This window comes from Pipistrellus hanaki, assembly GCF_964339955.1.
Source record: "Pipistrellus hanaki genome assembly, chromosome: X".
Lineage (NCBI taxonomy): Eukaryota > Metazoa > Chordata > Mammalia > Chiroptera > Vespertilionidae > Pipistrellus > Pipistrellus hanaki.
The window spans coordinates 86,176,198-86,198,587 of NC_140524.1; the positions used below are offsets into that span (position 1 = coordinate 86,176,198).

At 38.2% G+C, this 22,390-nt stretch overlaps 1 protein-coding gene across 11 annotated transcripts in view; it reads left to right on the forward strand.

Moving 5' to 3' along the window:
- TAB3 (TGF-beta activated kinase 1 (MAP3K7) binding protein 3) overlaps positions 1-22,390 on the forward strand; it is a 74,150-nt gene that overhangs the window by 8,796 nt on the left and 42,964 nt on the right. For 7 of the 11 annotated variants that reach the window (XM_084869588.1, XM_084869583.1, XM_084869593.1 and 4 more), the window contains exons 2-3: positions 9,094-9,215; positions 13,139-13,223. The exons of 1 other annotated variant lie outside the window; for it this stretch is intronic. The gene's annotated coding sequence lies outside the window, so the exon portion shown is untranslated. Of the gene's footprint in view, positions 1-9,093; positions 9,216-13,138; positions 13,224-20,266; positions 20,472-22,390 lie in introns of all 11 variants that reach the window. 3 more of the 11 variants (XM_084869589.1, XM_084869591.1, XM_084869590.1) reach the window with 3 other exon arrangements.

Genomic DNA, 22,390 nt, shown 5'->3' on the forward strand with positions numbered 1-22,390 from the left:
CGGCCTGCGGGCCATATAAGGCCTGCGAAATCATTTGGTCTGGTCCTGCCAAGGACTCGAAATTCAATAAATCTAGGAGCTTTTTAAAAAATTCTTTAAAGTTTTACATATGTCAAGGAGCTTTTTTCATAGCAACATAAATTTATATTAAGTCAATCATAAATATCCAAATGGTCCTTGGCAGAAAAAAAGTTTCTTTATCCCTGTTGTAGACTATTCCTTCTCATTACTATATATTCTATTATGAATATATCACTATATATTATTCTGTTGTATCATTCTGTTGTTAATGGATATGTAGGTAGGTCTCAGTTTTTGAAGAATGTCTTTTTTGACCTTGGGGTAGGCAAAGATTTCTTAAACAGGACTTTTAAATTTTAATTTGTTCTAGAGTTTTAAGTAGAGAAAGAATGGAACAACTGGTTTATTTTAATAGGAGCATCTGCATTTTTTAAATGTTAATATATAGTAAAATCTTTTACTCTGTATATCTCAGGGAAAGGGTTAGTATTTATAACTATTATAAATCCTCTAGGTAACAAGGTTTGTGATTTCAGAACTATTTTGGGTAGAATTCCTTCAATAGTGTCAGGTAGTTCCTTGCCTATTTTGACTATAGTTATAATAGTGAATAGAAGTGATAATGGAGGGTAACATTACCTGTTCCCTTCATCAAAGACAAAATTGAGCATTTGCCCACTAAGTAAGATATTTGCTTTAATTTTTCCTAGTTACTCTATTAGCTTACAGAAGTTTCATTCTGTTAATGACTTAGTAAGAGCTTATATCATGAATAGTAATTGGATTTATTAAATGCTTTTCCTTCAAAGTGTATTGATTGATTTCCTACTGTTAAATCAACTGTGCATTCCAGTAATAAATTCAGTTTGGTTATTACCATATATTTTTTTTTTATTTGCACAAAAATTTTGGATCTTTGTTCTGGAGTGAGATTGTGAGATTGGCCTTTATTTTGTTTTTGTTTTTTTGTTTTTGTACTGTCTTTGTCAGGTTTAGGTGACTTGTAAAATGAGCTAAGGGATATACCTGTTATTTCTTGTTATTTTTTAGATAACATGTATAATAGAGATCATATGGTATTTGTCTTTCTGTCTTTTTTTAACTTAGCGGAATGCTCTCTAGGTGCATCCAGGTAATCACAAGTGGCAAGATTACATTTTTTTTTATTTTTATGGCTGAATAGTCCCTTGTATATGTATACTGCATTTTCTTTATCCATTCATCCATTGATGATTCTTAGGTTGTTTCCATAATTTGCCTATTGTAAATAATGCTGCAGTGAACATGGGTGTGTATATGTCTTTTAAATATATATATATATATATATATATATATATATATATATATATATATATATAAAATTGATTTCAGAGAGGAAGGGAGAGGGAGAGAGACATAGAAATATCAATAATGAGAGAGAATCATTGACCAGCTGCCTTCTGCACGCCCCCTACTGGGGACAGAGCTCACAACCCTGGCATGTGCCCTTGACCTTCAGTCCCCAGGCCTACACTCTATCCACTGAGCCAAAGCAGCCAGGGCTATCTTTATGAATTAGTGTTTTCATTTTCTTTGGATAAATACCCAGAAGTGGAATTGCTGCATCAATAGTAGTTCTATTTTTAATTTTTGAAGAACTTCCATATTGTTTTCCATAGTGGCTGTAATAATTTATATTCCCACCAACAGTACACAAGCCTCCCTTTTCTTCATATCCTCTCCAACACTTGTCATGCTGGCCTTATAAAACAAGTTTGGAAGTCTTCTATTTTTTAAAGTAGACTGAGAAGGTTTGCTATTGGTCATTATTTCTCCTTACTAGTAGTTAGTCTCTTCAAATTTTTTATTTCTTCAGTATTCATACTTGGTGGGTTGTATGTTTCTAGGAATTGGCATATAATTGTTCATGTAGTGTCATGATTCATTATAGTGTCATTATTTTTATATTTTTGTGAGATCTTTATGTCTCCTGTTTGTTAGTTTGTTACAAGGACATTTTTCCTTTGATTTTTAGAGAGAATGGAAGTGCGGGAGCGGGGGGGGGGGGGAGAGAGAGAGAGAGAGAGAGAGAGAGAGAGAGAGAGAGAGAGAGAGAGAGAGAGAGGAAGAGAAGAGAGAGAAGAGAGAGAGAACGAACATTAATGTGAGAGGGAGACATCGATTGGTTGCCTCTCTCTTGAGCCCAGGATTGAGCCTGCAATCGAGGTATGTGACCCTGACCAGAATCTAACCCAGAACCCTTCAGTTCGCGGGCCAATGCTCTATCCACCACGCCAAACCAGCTAGGGCTCCTGTTTTATTTCTGATTTTATTTATTAGAGTCCTCTTTTTCTTCTTGGTGAGTCTAAAAGTTTGTCTATTATGTTTATCCTTTCAAAGAACCAGCTCTTAGTGTCATCGTCCTTTTCTATTATTTTTTTTAATCTCTATTTTATTTCCTTTCTGGTTTATGTTATTTCCTTCCTTCTACTCATTTTGGGGTCTGTTCTTATTTCTAGTTCCTCGAGGTTTAATTTTGTTGTTTGAAATGGTTCTTATTTCTTGAATTAGGCATTTATTGCTATGAACTTTCCTCTTAGAATTGCTTTTGCTGAATATATAAATTTTGGCAAGTTGGCCGAAACCGGTTTGGCTCAGTGGATAGAGTGTTGGCCTGCGGACTGAAAGGTCCCGGGTTCGATTCCGGTCAAGGGCATGTACCTTGGTTGCGGGCACATCCCCAGTAGGGGGTGTGCAAGAGGCAGCTGATTTGATGATTCTCTCTCATCGATGTTTCTAACTCTCTATCCCTCTCTCATCCTCTCTGTAAAAAATCAAAATTTATTTAAAAAAATTTTGGCATGTTGTATTTTCATTTGTCTCAAGGTATTTTTTATTTTTTTTATTTTTTATTTTTATTTATTTATTTATTTATTTATTTATTTTTACATATTTTATTGATTTTTTTTGCCCCCCTCCCCTCCCTCCCCAGAGTTTTATGTCCATTGGTGGTACTTATATGCATGTATACAAGTCCTTCGGTTGATCTATTATCTCCCCCAGATCTTCCTCCCCTCCCCACTGTAATTTGACAGTCTGCCCGTTGCTTTACTTTCTCTATATCTGTCTCTTGGTTCATCAGTTTATAATGATCTTTATCATCCACCAATGAATGAGGTCATGTGGTGTTTCTCTTTCATTGATTGGCTTATTTCACTCAGCATGATGTTCTCCAATTCCATCCAGGTTGCTGCAAATGATGAGAATTCCTTCTTTTTTATGGCAGCATAGTATTCCATTGTGTAGATGTGCCATAGTTTTTGGATCCAATCATCTGTTGACGGGCACCTAGGCTGTTTCCAAATTCTGGCTATTGTAGATTGTGCTGCTATGAATATAGGGGTGCAAATATCCTTTCTGATTGGTGATTCTAGTTTCTTGGGATATATTCCTAGAAGTGGGATTACTGGGTCAAATGGGAGTTCTATTTTCAGTTTTTTGAGGAAACTCCACACTGTTCTCCACAGTGGTTGCACCAGTCTGCATTCCCACCAGCAGTGCACGAGGGTTCCTTTTTCTCTGCAACCTCACCAACACTTGTCGTTTGTTGATTTGTTGATGTTGGCCATTCTGACAGGTGTGAGATGGTACTGCATTGTTGTTTTGATTTGCACCTCTCGGACAATTAGTGACTTTGAGCATGTTTTCATGTGCCTTTTGGCCTTCCTTCTGTCTTCTTTTGAAAATATTCTATTTAGGTCCATTGCCCATTTTTTAATTGGATCATTCATCTTCCTTTTATTTAGTTGTATAAGCTGTCTGTAGATGTTGGAGATTAAACCTTTATCAGTGATAACATTTGCAAATATGTTCTCCCACACCGTGGGCTTTCTTGTTGTTTTGTTGATGGTTTCTTTTGCTGTAAAAAAGCTTTTTATTTTGAAGTAGTCCCATTTGTTTATTTTCTCTTTAGCTTCCATTGCCCTAGGGGCAGTATCAGTGAAGAAGTTCTTTTGGCATATGTCTGAGATTTTGCTGCCTGTGGATGCTTCTAGTATTTTTATGGTTTCCCGTCTGATGTTTAAGTCCTGTATCCATTTTGAGTTTATTTTTGTGAATGGTGTAAGTTGGTGATCTAGTTTCATTCTTTTGCATGTGTCTGTCCAATTTTCCCAACACCATTTATTGAAGAAACTGTCTTTTTTTTTTTTTTAAATATCTATTTTATTGATTTTGTACAGAGAGAAAGGGAGAGAGATAGTTAGAAACATCAATGAGAGAGAGTCATCAATCAGCTGCCTCTTGCACACCCCCTCCTGGGGATATGTACGCAACCAAGGTACATGCCCTTGACCGGAATCGAACCCGGGACCCTTCAGTCCCCAAGCTGACGCTCTTATCCATTGAGCCAAACCGGTTTCGGCAAAACTGTCTTGACTCCATTGTATATTTGTGCCTCCTTTGTCAAATATTAATTGAGCATAGTGATTTGGGTTGATATCTGGGTTCTCGATTCTATTCCATTGATCTATATGTCTGTTCTTATTTTGTTTGTTTGTTTTTTACAACTGTTTGGTAAATTATATGTTCATAAAAATTTGGCCATTATATATATATATATTTTGGAGATTAACCGTGTATCAGAGCTATTGTTTACAAGCTTCTCCCATTTGATTGGCTGCCCATTTGTTTTGATTTCTTTTTGCTGTGCAGAAGTTTTTTTTAGTTTGATACACTCCCATTCACTTATTTTTGCCTTTACTGTCCTTGCCTTTGTGGTCAAATTCATAAAATCCTCTCTAAGAACAAGGTCCACAAGTTTAGTTTAGTACCTATGTTTTTTTTCTGTGTAATTCATTGTTTCAGGTCTTATATTTAGTTCTTCAATCCATTTTGAGTTAATTTTTGTATATGGAGACAAGTATATTTTATTCTTTTGCATTTGACTTTCCAATTTTCCCAGCACCATTTATTAAAGAGGCTCCTTTATCAAAAATTATTTGCCTATATAGACGTGGATTTATTTCTGGGATCTCATTGTATTTATTCATTCATCAGTTGATGGGCATTTGGGTTGTTTTCACTTTTTGACTATTACAAATAATGCTGCCATGAACATTCATATACAAATTTTTGTGTAGACATATTTTTATTACTCATGGACCTTTTTATTCTTAATGCTGGATATATGTATCTTTTAACCCTTCTTTAAAAATAATCTTACTAGAGGTTTAGCAATTACAGAAATTTTTCTAAAGAACCAATTGTATGGGTGTTCTAATTTTTAATATCTGCTTTTATGTTGATTATTTCCTTTTATTTCTTTAGGGCTTATTTTTTTAACTTCTTCACATGGGTAGATAGGTATTATTTTGCCCCCTTATTTCCTCCCCAACATACATATAAAACCACACCTTTAGTTTGAAGCATTGTTTACCAGCATCCCTTAACTTAAAAATACTTTTTAATGTTTTCATTAATTTTTTGAGAGAGAGAGGGGCATCAATTGCTGTCTCTTGCAGGGTTTCCCCCCCACCCCCCCCACTGGGGATCAAACCAGTGACCTCTCAGTGCATGGGACAGTGTTCAACCAACCAAGCCACAGAAGCTGGGCAGCATCCCATAATTTTTATATGTAATATTTTCATTATTAATTTTACATTTTCTTACTTTCATTGTAATTTTATCTTTGATCAATGGGTTATTTAAAATGTATTTTTTTTTATTTCCAGTGATATGAGAATTTCCTAACTCTGCATATTTGGTAATGGTTTCTGGTTTTATCACAACTTCCTTAGAGAACTTTCTTTGTGTGATTTCAAGAAGTTTTAAAACTTCTTGAGATTTACTTTTATGACTTAGCATATGGTCAGATTTTTGTAAATATGTTAAGTGCTTGAAAAGCATACATTCTGCAACTGTCGGATGTAATGTTAATATATTGTTAATTGTGTGTATTTGTGTCCTTACTGATTATTTTGTCTGCTTATTCTTTCAACTACTGAGAGATATCTTAAAATCAGCCACAATGATACTAATGTTTGTCTATTTCTCCTAGTAGTTCTGTCAACTTTTGCTATATACTATATAATTTGAGGCCATTCTATCAAGTGTATGCAAATTTAATTATAGTGTTCTGGTGACATAAACATTTTATTATTCTTAATGTGACTCCTTTAACTCTAGTGATGCTTTTCTATTTTGTCTGAAAATAATTTAGCAATACTCTCTTTATTTTGGTTAATGTTTACATGATGTATTTTTCTATACTTTTACTTTTAACCTTTCTGTGTTATATTTTACATGAGTCTCTAGAAAACAACATATATTTGTAGATATTTAAAAATCTAGTCTGATAATATTTTTCTTTTTTGGAACAATTAACTCATTTATATTTAATGTAACTAATATACAGCATCACATTGTTGCCCCTTCCATTCTGTATTTTTCTCTCCTTTTCATTTGAATTATTATTTTATGTCAGTTTTTCCTTTATTGATTCAGATAGCATATATCCATTTTAATTCTTTTTATGATTACCTTCACTTACCAGAGTCTAGTGTTGATACTTTTACCTTCTTCCTGGTTGAAGCAAGAACATTAAAAATACCTTAATTCCATTTACTTTCCTTCTGACATACTTGCTGTTGTACTGTAATTTAATTTTTTGTATGTATGTATATATGTATGTATATATGTGTGTATAATATTCAAAAGCTATACAGATTTACTGTATATAACTTAATAATACACATTTTAATTCCTTTAAGACATTATTATTTTATACAGTCAGTGTTCCATTAGATTTTTTACATGTTTACTTCTTCATCTGTAACCTTTAATTTTGGGTCAGTTTTCTGTTGCTTTATGATTTCTTAGTTGAAGTATGCTGGATGTGAACTCTGCTTTTATTTGTCTGAGAATATTTCATTTTCATTCTTGATGGATATTTTCTCTGCAAGACAACACAAGGTTGGCAGTTGTTTTTCTGCTCCTTAGAGATACTATTATACAGTCTTTCAGCTTCCATTTTTGTTCTTAAGAATTAAGCTATCCATCTGTTGCTTTGAAAGTAATTTTTCTACTCTTGGGATGCTTTTAAGTTTTTCTTTGTCAATTTTCACTTAGGAATTCATTTAGATTCTTAAATTTGTTGTTTGACATTTCCATTGTTTTTCAGCCACTCACATAACGTTTCTGTCTCTTTCTTCTCAGATTCCAATTAACTGTGTTGGATGTTAGACCTCCTCACCGTATCCTCATGTTTCTTACCCTCTCTTCATTCTGAGCTTTTCCCCCTAACCTATCTTCTTATTCACTGTCTCAACTGTGTCCATTGCTGTTAACCTTGTTCATTGAATTCCTATTTTCAGCTTTTGTATTTTTCAATTATAGAATTTCTTTTTGCTTCTTTTAGAAATCTGCTGTGTCACTTTTTATAGTTTCTACTTAATTACTGAGATCAAGTTTGGTTTTTACCCCCTTGAACATCCTATCTAATAAAAAAGTAATATGCAGATTGACCATCATTCCAACACACAAGATGGCTGCCCCCATGTGGTCAAAAATCCTGCCCCCTGTGGACACAAGATGGTCACCACAAGATGGCCAGCAGGGGAGGGCAATTGGGAGGGACCAGGCCTGCAAGGGAGGGAAGTTGGGGACAATCAAGCCTGCAGGGGAGGGCAGTTAGGGGTGATCAAGCAAGCAGAGGAGGGAAGTTGGGGGTGACCAGGCCTACAGAGAAGGGCAGTTGGGATGAACCAAGGCCTGCAGGGGAGAGAAGTTGGAGGGGACCAGGTCTGGAGGGGAGGGCAGTTAAGAGGCAAACAGGCTGGCAGAGGAGCAGTTAGGTATCAATCAGGCTGGCAGGGGAGTGGTTAGGGAGTGATCAGGCTGGCAGGCAGAAGCGGTTAGGGGCAATCAGGAAGGCAGGCAGGCGAACAGTTGGGAGCCAGCAGTCCTGGATAGTGAGAGGGCTGTCCAACTGCCCATTTAGGCCTTATCCCACACCGGAATCAGGCCTAAACCAGCAATTGGACATCCCTTGAAGGGTCCCAGATTAGAGAGGGTGCAGGCTGGGCTGAGGGACATCTCCTCCCCCCCTTCTCCCCCCCCCCCCCCCGCTGTGCACAAATTTTGTGCACCAGGCCTCTAGTATTAAATATAATTTAAAATCTATGTTTGATAATTCTAATATATGGAGGGCCTGTGAGACTCTTTTTGTTGTTAAAACAGCTTTTAATCTTATCTTCTTGTCTCACATGCCTGATTGTCTTTAAGTGTTTGTTGAAAATTTGTTTTAAAAAATCATCTGAGATCAAGAATGTCTTCCAGAAAGGAATTTTTTTTTTTTTTTTTTTTTTTTTGTGTGTGTGTGTGTGTGTGTGTGTGTGTGTGTGTGTGTGTGGCATCTCCTTGAGGGAATCCAAGATTACTTAGTCTAATCTCCACTTTTGAGATTTTTTTTCTGGGCCAATCAGATGACTCAAGGCCAAGTTGCACTCAGTGTTTGGCCTGGTTAATTTCTGGTTTACCCCTATTTCTAAGGTGCAGCCCTTCAGGTTGTTAACCTGAAGGTAGGGGAAGAGGATTTTCCTTTTGTTCCTCTCTGCCTATCAGGCTGTCAGATACAGTTTAATCTCTTGTTTCTTATGAAATGCTTGGCTCACCTCTCTGAATTCCAGTCCTTTAATGGCTATGATGCAGTTTTGTAATCAAACCCATTAAAATTTAATAACTAGAAATCAAGGGGAGCCGTAGGGACCCCTAATGGTTTGCCAGAGATGCAACTAAAGTTCCTCTTCCTAGCTTTCTCTAAAGCCAAAACCTCAGAAAAGCTTTAGCCATCCACTTTGCTGTTGCCAGCTCTGCCTTAGGTACTAGAGGTGCCTGACTGGGAAGTAGAACAGGGTGGTTCAGGCAGTCAGATGAATTTTCTCTTCGTATCTAGCAACAGAAACTTCATTTGCTGAAATTTCAGATATTATAGTAACGATATATAAATGGCTGCATTCTTTTTTGTGATCTTATGTTCACGCTGCCTTCTTTAAACCTTTCACAATTTGAATTTTACCTCTTTTTCCTTTTTAGGACAGTGTCTTCAGCCTTTGCTTCAAGTTTTTTTTGTTTTGTTTTTTTTTTTATCATGAATTATCACGTGTCCAACTGGACAACTCATCATAGTTAAAGTTTCACCAGTTGACAAATTGGAGGTAAGGTGTTATATGTCTGTTCTTGTATTCCTGTAATATATTAAAAACTTTTTTGAAAAGTAATCCATGTTGTTACTGATATCACCTCACTCCATTATCCCCATCCCTTTCGTGTATTTAAGAGCAGGGAAAAGATGTTCAGGTGATTTTATGCTTTAGGTTTAGGCCCTAAATCAAGACTCTAAGCAAGTTTTTTGTACAACTAATTTGTTATTAGAAAGCTCAGTAGCAAATGGAAGGGTAACTCAGGAGTTGATTTTGAATAAAGGACACTAATCAATCTTAGCTAGGTCACAGATCCCCAGTGGGTGGAGCTGGTGGAGCTTGAAAGACTTGCCCTATGGGGTAACTGGGTGTGCATGCAAATGCTGGTCTTCCAACTTCCTAGTTTTTATTGTAATTTTTCTTATTCTTAGATATGTGTTCAATAACTGAGTTGTATAAATGATAAATACGGTATTATGAACAAATCAGGGTGTAATTTTTTAAATGTAGCATAATTCTTTCTTTGAGCCAAGAAAGGCTATTTAGCAATATCAGCTTTGATTTTTAGATAGCTTGTTTTGCCACCTTATAAAGATGTTACTACTCTTTTTAACAGCTGTTTCCTAGTATAAAAACATACGTGGGTGTGTGTTTTAACATAAACACTGGACAAGATGTTATGAGGCCTATTTTATAATCTTGGCTTTTAAGCAAGTTTTTAAATCTCTTTATAGCCTTCAGTTACCTTCTTATGTAAAACAAGGTTGAGTTCGGAGAAAGCCTTGGCACTATTGACATTTGGGCCAGATAATTAGTTGTCTTGTGCACTGTAGGATATTTTACATTGTCCTTGGCCTCTGCCCACTAAATGCCAGTAGCGTCCCTCCCCAGTAATGACAACCAAAAATGCCACCAGACATTGACAAATGTGCCTTGCAGGACAGAATCAACCCCAGTTCAGAACTCCTGGATTAGATGATGTGTAGAGCTTCTTCCAGCTTTATAATTTTACTAGAGGCCCATGCACGAATTTGTGCATGGCTAGGGTTCCTTGGGGTGGCCACAGACCCCCAGCCTTGCAGCTCCTCCTCGCACCCCATCTTGGCCTGGCACTGCCCCCTCACCTGCTCCACCATCCTGCCTGCGGGGTAAATGATGGGCCCGCCCAGCTCCCTCAACACCTGGGAGCTGGGCAGTGATGGCAGCACCACCCCCCGCTGCTGCTGCTGGTCACAGTCTGCAGGGCGATTTGGGCCCCTGCTCACACCCGTCTTGGCCTGGCGCTGCCTGCTCACCTGGTTTACCATCCCGCGGTCCTGCTCTTGCTGGGGCCCATCAAGGCCAACACTGCCTCGACTGTCGCCCTCTGCCAGTGCCACGTCATCAACGCCCGCCATGTTCTGTGCCGCCCCTGGTGGTCAATGCATGTCATAGCGAGCAGTCGAACTCCCTGTTTGAACGATTGCCTGAGGGGACAATTTGCATATTAGGCTTTTATTATATAGAATACTTTTTTTTTTCTTTGCACCCAGCTTAAATATCATCTCTTCCATGAACTTTTCCTCAGTGCTCATTTTCCTTGTCCTAACTTAATTATTTCTTTTTCTGAAAATGCATTATAGGACTAAACCCTACTCTGCTATGAATAAGGGATTCAGGAATATTGTCAGGCTAGATATTGTTAAAGAAATTATTATCAGTGGCATTTTTGCAAATCTTTTATACCCTTACAGTAGGCTGCAATTTGTGATCTTGAATCTGTAGGTTAATGACACTAATAACTCGTTTTTTTAAATCATTTAGAAGGCAGGAACCTCTAATAGAATGCGAGGGAGCTGCACAAAACACAGTGAGGCTGCATTTGGAAAACGTCACATAAAAATTTATAACAGCCCAGCCAGTGTTGCTCAGTGGTTGAGGGTCAACCTGTGAATCAGGAGATCATGATTCGATTCTCAGTCAGGGCAAATGCCCAGGTTGCCAGCTCAATCCCCAGTAGGGGGACATGCAGGAGTCAGCTAATCAATGGTTCTTTCTCATCATTGATGTTTTCATCTCTCTCAACTTCTCCCCCTTCCTCTCTGAAGTCAATAAAATATATTTTAAAGTATTTTATAACAGAATTGCTTTAACTTTCATATCCAGAAGTTTCTTAAATAACTCCATTTTGTTAATTCAAAACTGCTATCCAGATAAAAGGAAAAAGGTGCTAAATATTTTTCTTACGTAACCTAGACTACCTCACTGTATTCTAAGTCAGTGTCTTGCAAAGCAGTCCACAGTAAGAAATACATAATCATGATCTAAAACACATACATCCCTCAGATAAGTTTTTTTAAATCATATTTACCATTACTATGTGTGAAACACTATAATATATTCTGTTATATTTATTATTTTTAAAAAATACTTGTCATCACCCTATAAATTTATTATATAATGTATTTAGAGGTCACAACCCACCATTTGAAAACCAGTGTTCTAAGTAATTTCTTTATTTAAGTAATAAAATGTGGAGATGATCTGCTTCTGGCACATGTTTTCAACATTCTATCCTGTCTTTTTTTTTTTTTTTTTAATAATATCATTTAATAATTGACCAGACAACCAGAACAAATTAGTTTTTCAATTATTTAAAAGTCCTACAAAATATTTAATGTGCACAAGGCACTATAGCTGAAAGGGCATGTTTGGTTTTCATTCTCAAGATTTATAGTGATAAAATCTAGAGGAGAATTAAAAATTAATAAACAGTATTTCAAGTGCTGAAAGTGATAACAACACACCATGACTTTTAATAGGCATTTAAGAAGTGTAGAAAGATTGAAAATTTGATGGTAGAGGTTAACATGAATGTGGGGTGGATTTTGCATTGTCATCTGTTAGAAGATTGGAAAAGGCAATTACATATGATAGTAGACAGCATTCATGTAGGTGCACAGTACTTCTTGCTCATGCTTGAAGTTCATTTATTGGATAATGTTTAAGATAAAGTAACAGGAATTAAGATTAAAAGAAGAATAAAGTGCTGAAATTATACAGTATAAACAAGATATGTTATTTTAGCTCTACTGTGGTTATAAAATGAAGTGGAGTTAGGAGATTAATTAGAAACTTGTATACATGATGGCTCTGCTATAAAGCCAATATTTGCCCTAAAATTATAAAGTTAACATTGAATTACTACGTTTACTGGGAATGAAGGTAGTTTCTAAATGATGGGAAGAGAGAATGCTCAATTGTCAAAATAACCCAATAAAAGTGTTACTATTCTATATATAATTATTCTTCATAGAACAAAAAATGGGTTATATAATAGTATTTTTAGAAAAGTGATATGCTATTTTAGCTATGCAATAGAAAATGTTATAGTTGCTTGGTAGGCCCAGGCTCATCCTTTCTTTAAAAAGAATTGAGGTGCTTAGGATGGTAAGTCACAATCAGATGTGCTGCATAAGTCTTAAGAAAATGAGTGGTGGATTCTCTTATTTTTTAATATATCTTTATTGATTTCAGAGAGGAGGGGAGAGGGAAAGAGAGACAGAAACATCAACGATGAGAAAGAATCATTGATTGGCTGCCTTCTACATGTCCCTATTGGGGATCAGGCCCGAAACCCAGGCATGTGCCCTTGACCAGAATTGAACCTGGGATCCTTTAGTCCACAGGCTGACACTCTATCCACTGAGCCAAATCAGCTAGGGCTGGACTATCTTTTTGTCTTTTTAACTGCTGCTGTGGAAGATATTTGTGACCTAAAGGAAAAGAAAATTCAGCTTGTGACGATAATTGGGGAAGAACCACCTGCCCTAAAAAGTGTGGTCTAGCATTCTGTCTCCTATTGTATTACTTTAAAGCATCAGAGGTTTATGAATTCTTGTCATTCTTCCATGTTGACTTTGGAAGTTAGCAGAAGGATAACTGTCTCATTTTGTTAGACTTCCAGACTACTGAAAAGAAGGTGCTTTCAGAACTGGAGATGTGAATAAGACGCCTATGCCAGGGTTCATGAACCACCTTGAGGTAATTAAAAAAATTTTATATATATTTTATTTTTCAGAGCAGTTTTAATTTTACAGATAAATTGAGAAGATAATACAGGGAGTTCACATATACCCTGTGCCCCATTTCCTTTCTTATCAGTAGCTTACGTTAGCATGGTACATTTGTTAAAATTAATTGAACAGTATTGAAACGTTATTATTAATTAAAGTTCATATTTCAGTTAATTCACATTTCCTTTGTTTTTACATAATGTGTTTTCTGTTTCATGTCTCCTAAGGCTCCTCTTAGCTGTGACCGTTTCTCAGACTTCCCTTGTTTTGATGACCTTGTCAGGTTGTGTGTGTGTGTGTGTGTGTGTGTGTGTGTGTGTGTGTGTGTTTTAACACGTGTATTTTTAAATTTTTCTATTAAATCTTTATTGTTGAAAGTATTACATATGTCATCATTTTCTCCCCATTGACCCTTTCTAGCCTGCTCCCGCCCCTTGCCCCAGACCTTCACCACCCTGTTGTCTGTGTCCATGGGTTATGCATATATGCATACAAGGTCTTTGCTTGATCTCTTTCCATCCAGCCACCCATTCCCTCTGAGATTCAACAGTCTGTTCCATGCTTCTATGTCTCTGGATCTGTTGTGTTCATCAGTTTATATTGTTTATTAGATTCCACATATGAGTGATATCATGTGATACTTATTTTTCTCAGACTGGCTTATTTCTCTTAGCATAATATTCTCCAGGTCCCTTCTTGCTGTCTCAACGGGTGCTAGATCCTTCTTTTTAACTGCTGCATAGTATTCCATGTTATAAATGTACCACACCTTTTTTATCCATTCATCTATTGATGGGCACTTGGGCTATTTCCAGATCTTAGCTATTGTAAATTGTGCTGCTATGAACATAGGGGTGCATACATTCTTTCTGATTGGTGTTTTGGGTTTCTTAGTGATCCTAAAAGTGATATCACTGGGCCAAATGCAGTTCCATATTTTAATTTTTTGAGGAAACTTCATTATGTTTTCCACAGTGGCTGCACCCATCTGCATTCCCACCAGCAGTGCACTAGGGTTTCCTATCCTCCACATCCTCTCCAGGACTAACCTCTGAATCAAACCAACTAGGCCTTGACAATGCTTTTGATGATACTTTTAATGTGAATATTGTTTTGGTTCATGTATATCTCTTGAAAATATAAAACAATATGAAATAGATGCAGCATTTATGTGACTGTTTGGATTCCACTGTAATGAAAACCATATAGGATGATTGTTTTAGAAATTATTTGGGGAAAAACCAAGATAGCGGTATAGGTGAACACCTGAACTTGTTGCCTCGCACATCCACTTCAAAACTACAACTAAAAGACAAAACAGACATCATCCAGAACCATAGGAAGGCTGACAGAGTGGAAATTCTACAACTAGAAGGCAAGAGAAAAGCACACTGAGACTCAGAGGAGGTGCAGAAGTAAAGTGCGGAGGAATGGAGGCACACGAGGAAAGGGCTGGCAACTGAGGACTCAGTTATCTTTTTAAATCATGAGGGAGATACAAGCTCCCAACTGCTCTGTACTCCAGTTCCAGGCGAGACTCTGGGGACCCAGACTCATATGGGGGGGAAACTGGACTGTCTGGCATCTGGCCAGAACACAAGGGCAGCTTTTTCTCAGAGCTGCTTGCGGGAATTACCACAAGACACTGAGACCGGGAAGCAACTAAAGGCAGGGCTGAAGGTCAGCCATTGCTGTTTGCTCCGCCCTATTGATTCCCAGAGACCATGCCCCACCCAATTTACAACCCAACCCCAGCTGTATGCAGAGGCTTTTGTATATGAATGGCCTGGCCTGTCCTTTGGAATCTAAAATTTCCTAACAAACTGCAGCTGGGTCAGAGAGCCCCAGAACTTGCAAGGCTCCATAGCAGCTTGTATTGCTTCACAGCTGGGCCACATCTGGGCACTTCCAAACCCCAAACAAAGAAGAGGAATCTACAGATCTCTCTGTACCTCCTGCTGGATGACCTCAGGCAGAGCTAAATTTGCACCTCCTTGGAGATCCAAGAGCCAATATACCCAATGGTCAGAATGGGGCCCTCCAGATAACAACTCATCAGATCCATAAGGACACACTCAGGGGGCAGACTCAGTGAGCACCAAAGCCCCACTGAAGGAAGTCCTGCCCCATAAGGGTGTCTCCAGCACAGAAGTTTCCCCATCATAGATACAGCTTATCCTAACAGCTAATTGGCCTGGAGGCAAGTTCCTCCTAGGGATAACAACAGTCAAGGCTTAACAACAACAAGACTGTGCACACAGCCCACAAAAGGGTGCACCAAGAGTGTCCACCTCAGGTAACTGGGGAGGCTGAACCACTGGGCCCTATAGGACACCTAGCACAAAAAGCCACTCTATCAACACAGGGAATTAGCCAAAATTCAGAGTCTAAGAAACAGGTCGCAAGTGACAGAAATGGAGGAAAGCAAACTACTGGATATAGAGTTCAAATCCACTGTTATAAAGTTACTCAAGAATCTCCTAGAAACTTCTGATAAATGTAGTGATACTTCAAGGATATGAAAAAGGACCAATCAGAAATTAAGCATACACTGATTGAAATAAAGAGTAATATACAGGGATCCAACAGCAGGTTGTTGTTCAACCACTGAGCCACTGTGGCCTGGCAATTCTTTTCTTTTTAATCTTGTTTTCTTTCTTTTGCCTCTTAAAGCAAAGCTAACTCTTCTTCAAACCTGGGAAATGCTCACCTCACCAAACTTAGCACGGTAATAGTAGTTGTCAGCCTGGAATACTATTGCTTCCCTAGGCCCCACTTTGGGGTATTCTTAGAATTTTACAGGAGGGGCCAGGATGCTAAAGATCTCATGACACATGGAACAGGCTTTCATGATGGAGAATTGTGTTCCAGACTACCACATTAACAGCATACCATTAAGACACACTAGACTAGACTAATACCGTACTATCTATAAGCTTCTCTTTCGAACACATTACGGGTGTCACAGATCCAGCAACTATGTCAATGAATAAAGCAAGGCCAGGCCTCAGTGCCTGAGACACTGTAGACACTAGGCAAGATGGATAGTATATGTCCTTTCTAAAATAGGGAGTGACTACTTAGCTTCAACCAGATGCTAGATCTGATTTTTCAGAGGAAAGCTAGATATTCAAATTTTTATGTATAATTTCCATTTTAAAGTGTCAACTTTTTTTTTTTTAAAACTCTGACCAAGCAGGTGGGTGGGATGGATTCAGTTCACAGATCATTGGTTTGTAACATGTAATGTAATTATTTTAGTAAGTTAGCTAAAATTCTGGCACAGGTAAACAGTCAGGGCTATAACAGTACTGACCATATTTGCTGGGCTCAGAAAAGTTCATGGAAAGAAAGCACTAGGTGTCAAGGTCATTTTCTAGAGTATGGAGAATTGTAGCATCACAAGAGAGCTCTTGGAGAGTTTCCTCTCTTTGGAAGGAGGAATTCTATTGGGAGAAATTCCTGCAGCTGCTGTTTCTTATGGTGCTAGCACTCCTGAGTTGGGTAGGGTGTGTAGCTGCACTACTGGAGGAAGCCTGAGTGATTCCACACTAAAGCATACTATTCTAAGCTCCCAGTCTTTGTCCTGCCTTCAGAAATAAAGGCTTGACCCCAAAGACTCTCCTGGGTTTTGTGGCTATGGAACTGTGTGATTTATGCCTTCACTATTTCTTCTTTCTTGATCTAGGGTTACTGCCTACATAGCTCCACAGTCCACAGCTGTGACCATCTGTGTTTTTAGTGGGGGTGTTTCAAGGGTGTCTTAGGAATTTGGTCACATCCTAGGCTAGCCAGTTAAGTTCAGATAGTGCGTGAGTACTCTGCCTGGTTTTAAAGTGTCAAATCATCACTTATCACTTTAATATTGTATAAAAACTAGCATCTCAGTATAATGTTAAGAGATAAACTCCATGTTAACTTTTGCATAGTTGTTGCATATATTAATATACACTTGACCCTTGAATGTGGGGGTTTACGGGTGCTGACCCCATGCAGTTGAGTATCTGAATAACATTTGATTCCCCCAAAACTTAATTGCAGTTGTCTTTCAGTATGCATGGGGGATTGGTTCCAGACTACTCCCCCCACTCCTACTCCCTGGAGATAACAAAATCTGCAGGTGCTCAAGTATTCTATATAATAAAGAGGGAATATACAAATTGACTGTCACTTCACCACAAAAATGGTGGCATCCACAGCAGAGGCGGGGGTTTCCGTAACACAAGATGGCTGCGCCCACAGTGGAGGCTGAGTTCCCATAATGAGCCTTAACGAGCAATCAGCAGGGACCTGAGCCTGCGCCCCACCTCTGCCCCCATGGGGCTTGACAGGGGGCCACAGGCCATGCCCCCCACCCGGCAGAGATTGACAGAGGACCTCAGGCGGGAGGACCTCAGGCTATGCCTCCTGCCCAACAGGGCTTGACAAGGGTGGAACCGGCTGGGTATGGATCTAGCCCAATGCAGGGGGCAGCTGGGTCTGCGTCTCGTGCAATTTTGAGGCACACATGGGTGGGTGGAGACTTGACTCTGTGTCCCATAGTGTACCCCAGACTCTGACAAGAGGAAGATTTTCATATACATCTTACTAATTTTCTTTCATCTCCAACACTTCTATTATAGAGAAAGGGCAAATAGCAATATTAAAATACTTCCTCTAATTAATTCCCTAACTCCATTTTAATGTGCACAAATTTTTTGCACTGGGCCACTAGTCTTATATAAAATGGCATAGGACAATGCATACAGTCACCCTCTGGCTCTGCAGATTCCCAAACAAGGATCAAAAATATTTTTTTTATCTGAGGTAGGTTGAATTTTCAGATGTGAAAGCCAAGGATACATATGGCCAACTGTATATTCATTGAAAAAAATCTGCATATAAGTAAACTTGTGTGGTTTAAACCCATGTTGGTCTAGGGTCAACTATATGTGGACAAGAATAGATGTTTTGACTTATATCATATACAAATCTATAAGATAGTATATGACAATGCTTCATTTTCATTGTATTCTATGGGCTTAAATACAGAAATACGTTACTGTAAAACTTGAGTGCTTGGTGTGTGTTTTTAAGATATTTTGTGAGAGGATAGGAGAGGGAGAGAAACATCAATGTGAAAACAAAACATCAATCAGCTGCCTCTTGTGCACCCCCTACCAGGAATCAAGCCCGCAACCCCGGCATGTGCTTTGGCCATGAATGGAATGGGACCACTTGATGCATGGGACAATGTTCAACCAACTGAGCTACACTGGCCAGGGCTAATTTTAACTGTGTGTGTGTGTGTGTGTGTGTGTGTGAGAGAGAGAGAGAGAGAGAGAGAGAGAGAGAGAGAGAGAGAGAGAGAGAGAGAGAGAGAGAGATCTGTCCTTGGATTTCTTTTTTTCCTTCTTTGTTGATTAAGGTATTACATGTGTGTCCTTATCCTCTCATTGCCCCCTCCCCCCCCCACCGGTGCTCTCCCATTCATGCCCTTACCCCCTGGTATCTGTGTGCATTGGTTATTCTTATATGCATGCACACAAGTCCTTTGGTTATTTTTATTAATTTCTGAGAAGGGAAGAAGAAAGAGAGAAACATGGATGATGATGTCAAATTCAAGTCAGTAAATTGAATAATTAATACCTTTTCTGATCTATCATCCACATTTCAGTTTTTTCAATTGATCCATTTATTTTCAAAAAATATTTTCCCCATTTAGTATAGGATTCAGTCTAGGATCAGGTATTCAATTTAGTTTTCCTGGCTCTATCTCCTTTAATCTCTGATATTTTTCTAGCCTTAAATCTTTTATGACACTGGCATTTTTAAGATGACATTTTCACCGTTTCCTACTCTCTACATTGTTTTAATAGAACATTTCTCATTTGGGGTTTATCTGTTTCCTCATGAGCCATTTCAGGTTATGCATCCATGACTGGATTACTATAAAGTGATATATTTTGGGGGTATCACATCTGGAGGTGAATGCTGTCTATCCGTCCTTTATTGATGATGTTAATTTATTCACCCAATCAAGATGTTGCTCAATTTATCCACTGTATACCAAATTTCCCCCATGCAATTAATCAGCAATTCTTTGGGGAGATACTTTAAGACCACTTATATATCCTGCTTCTAATTCATACTTCCCCCTAGACTTATTAAGTGATTGCACTCATTGGTGATTTTTGCTAGCAGTTTGTATACTGTGATAGCTAAAAAATGATTTTTCCAGCTCTAGCACTCTGCATGTTTGCCAGTTGGATTCTACTCTAAGCAAAAGCTCTCCCTTCTCCATCTATGTAAGTGTGTATTTTTAACTATTATTGATATGGACTTAAGGGTTCCTCTCGTCTACAGGCCTGTAATCCATTACTATCCTTAATTATTTTGGTGCTTAAACTGTCAAATATTTGGCTAGTGGGATCCTCTTTAAGCTGACTCACAGGTCCTGCGACCAGCTCCCATTATTTTTTGAGTACTTCTTCACTCTCTGGCATAACAGCTAATTTCATGGGGAGCTTCAGTTTTATATGAGACCTTCAGGTACATATGTGGCTTCAGTATAGTGTTGGTTCTCCTGTGAGGATAAGCACAGCCTGCTGTGGTAGCACAGTGCAAAGTCCTCTAGCTCAGTGTAGGAGGAGAGGCAAGGCAGTAGGACTAAGGAAGGGGGAAGGGGTCGTTGGAAAGTGCCAACATATAGGATATAGGGTATCGGGGTGACTTGGGGAATCAGAGGGGGGGGAGGACAATAGAAAAGTGTCTCAGGCAGATAGATGATTGTGGGATAATGCCCTGAGAAAAGGCAGTACAGGACATCTATGCAAAGGATGGAGACAAGACCAGATTTGCATCTAAGAAAACAAATACTCTAGCAGTGATGTGGAGGAAGGCAAGACCTATGGGGAGACCAGAGGAAGTTGATGAGAATAATATTCAGACATGCCCTGAATAATAGTAACTAATGCTTCCTGACTTAAGACTGTTTTCCATTTAAATTCTACTGTTATTTCCATTTTACAGATGAAGCTTCAAAGTTATAAGGATTGAATATCTTTTCTACAGACTAATAAATGCCAGAACCAGGATATAAACCATGACCCACTTGATCTCACACACTGTTTAGTTGGTTGTGCAAGAACAGGAAGTCAAGGATCACATTTTTAATTTGCTCTACTGAGTGGTAACATTCATGGAGAGAACAGAAAGCCTTTTGGGAAGGGCTGCGGTAAGGAGTTCCTTTTTAGACATAGTGACTGATAGCTTTGGGTATATCCTTATGGTGCTGTTTTAGGCAGTTGGTTATATGTCTGGAGTCTTGGAGAGAGTCTGATGCTATGATATCAAGTTGGGAATCATCAGCCTTTAAACATTTTTGAAACAGTAGTGGGTGTGATCACTGGGCAAAAACAGGTAGAATAAGAAGAGGCAGTTGAGGGCAAAAACAAGGGAAACATTAATGTGATAGGAGGGAAGAAACCGTGCTACTATGGTGTCACAGAGACTGTGAAAAGAAGGAGTGTGATCAGTAGTATCAGATGCTTCAAAGGCCAAAGGGCATAGATCAGTAGTAACAGATGCTTCAGAGGTCAAGGGGCAATACATATATCATCTGGATTTAGAGGCAGAGAGATGATGGGGAGAGTATTTCTGTGGAACAGTGAGATCAGCCACATTAGAATAGACTAAGGAATGAATTGCAGGGATCGGTATAATACAAAATGGCCAGAAGATCCATGCATGTGTGCACTGGAAGTAACCTATATTCTTCAATCACATTTTACTTTTTCCCTCATGTTCCTTAGACATCTTTGGTGTAGATTGTTGGAAGTCATTAAGCAGTCCCTAATGGCTCTTTTTACCTATGGTTAGGCAGAGTCTTATACATAGGAGCTTTGTGAACACCTTGTAGATACAAAGAGTACATAACTCTTGATAGTCTTGGTTTGGAAGGAAGAAGAGACATCTAGATGCCCAGTAAAAGTCAGCAGATTGGATGCAAAATGAAATTTTGTGCCTATAATGAAAGTCAGATTAGCGATTCCATAAACTCTATAAATTTATTTTTAATTATCTACTTAATTATAAACCAGCAAAAGTAATTCAGTATTCTATTTTTAATTATTTTTAACTTTTAAAAAATTGATTTTAGAGAGAGGGGAAAGGAGAGGTGGAGGGAGAGAGAGACACACACACACATCAGTGTAAGAGGGAAACATTTATCAGTTACCTTCTGCACACACCCTGACCAGGGATCAAACTGGTGACCTTTCTGTGCACAGGATGATGCTCAAGCAGCTGGGCCCCACCAACTGGGTCAATACATTTTATGTAAAATATGCAGTGTAGTAGTCTACATTGCTTTAAGTAATGGTATGATTTACAGTTCTGGGACCTATTTGCATGAAATAGAAGATTTGGTGTGGGATAACTCTCCCGTATGTGTGTGGTTTAGACATGTATTTTATAATTATTGCTTCCATGGAATCTTATGAAGATGCAGATGATTATTTCTCATTCTTAAAAATATTTGACTAATGACTGAACACAGCAGAAATATTATGAGACACTGTATGGGTTTTTGTTTTGTTTTGTTTTTGCCTTTTGAAAATGGGAAATTGCCTGGTTGGTGTGGCTCAATGGATGAGCATTGACCTGTGAACCAGAAGTTCATTGTTCGATTCCTGGTCAGAGCACATGTCTGGGGTTGCAGGTTTGATCCCCAATAGGGTGTGTGCAGGATATAGCCAATTAATGTTTTTCTCTCATAGATGTATCTCTTTTTCTATCTTCCCTTCCTCTCTTTCTCTAAAAAATCAATACTAAAAAAGTAGTAAAAAATTGGAAATACAGTGGTGCCTCACACAACGAACTTAATTCGTTCCAGGAGCAAGCTTGTTATGCGGAAAGTTCGTTATGTGAAATGCGTTTTCCCATAACAATACATGTTAAAAAAAATAATTCATTCTGTAGCATAAAATATGCTAAGATGACATAAAAAAAATATGCTAAGATGACATATTTTTATTTAGATACATCTAAAAACATAATTTTTTTTTAAAAAACACATTTTTTAAATTTTAAGACAGACTAAGTAGAGTCTACCGAATCTTGCACATCTTCATCCATTTTCTGCTTTTTGGCCGA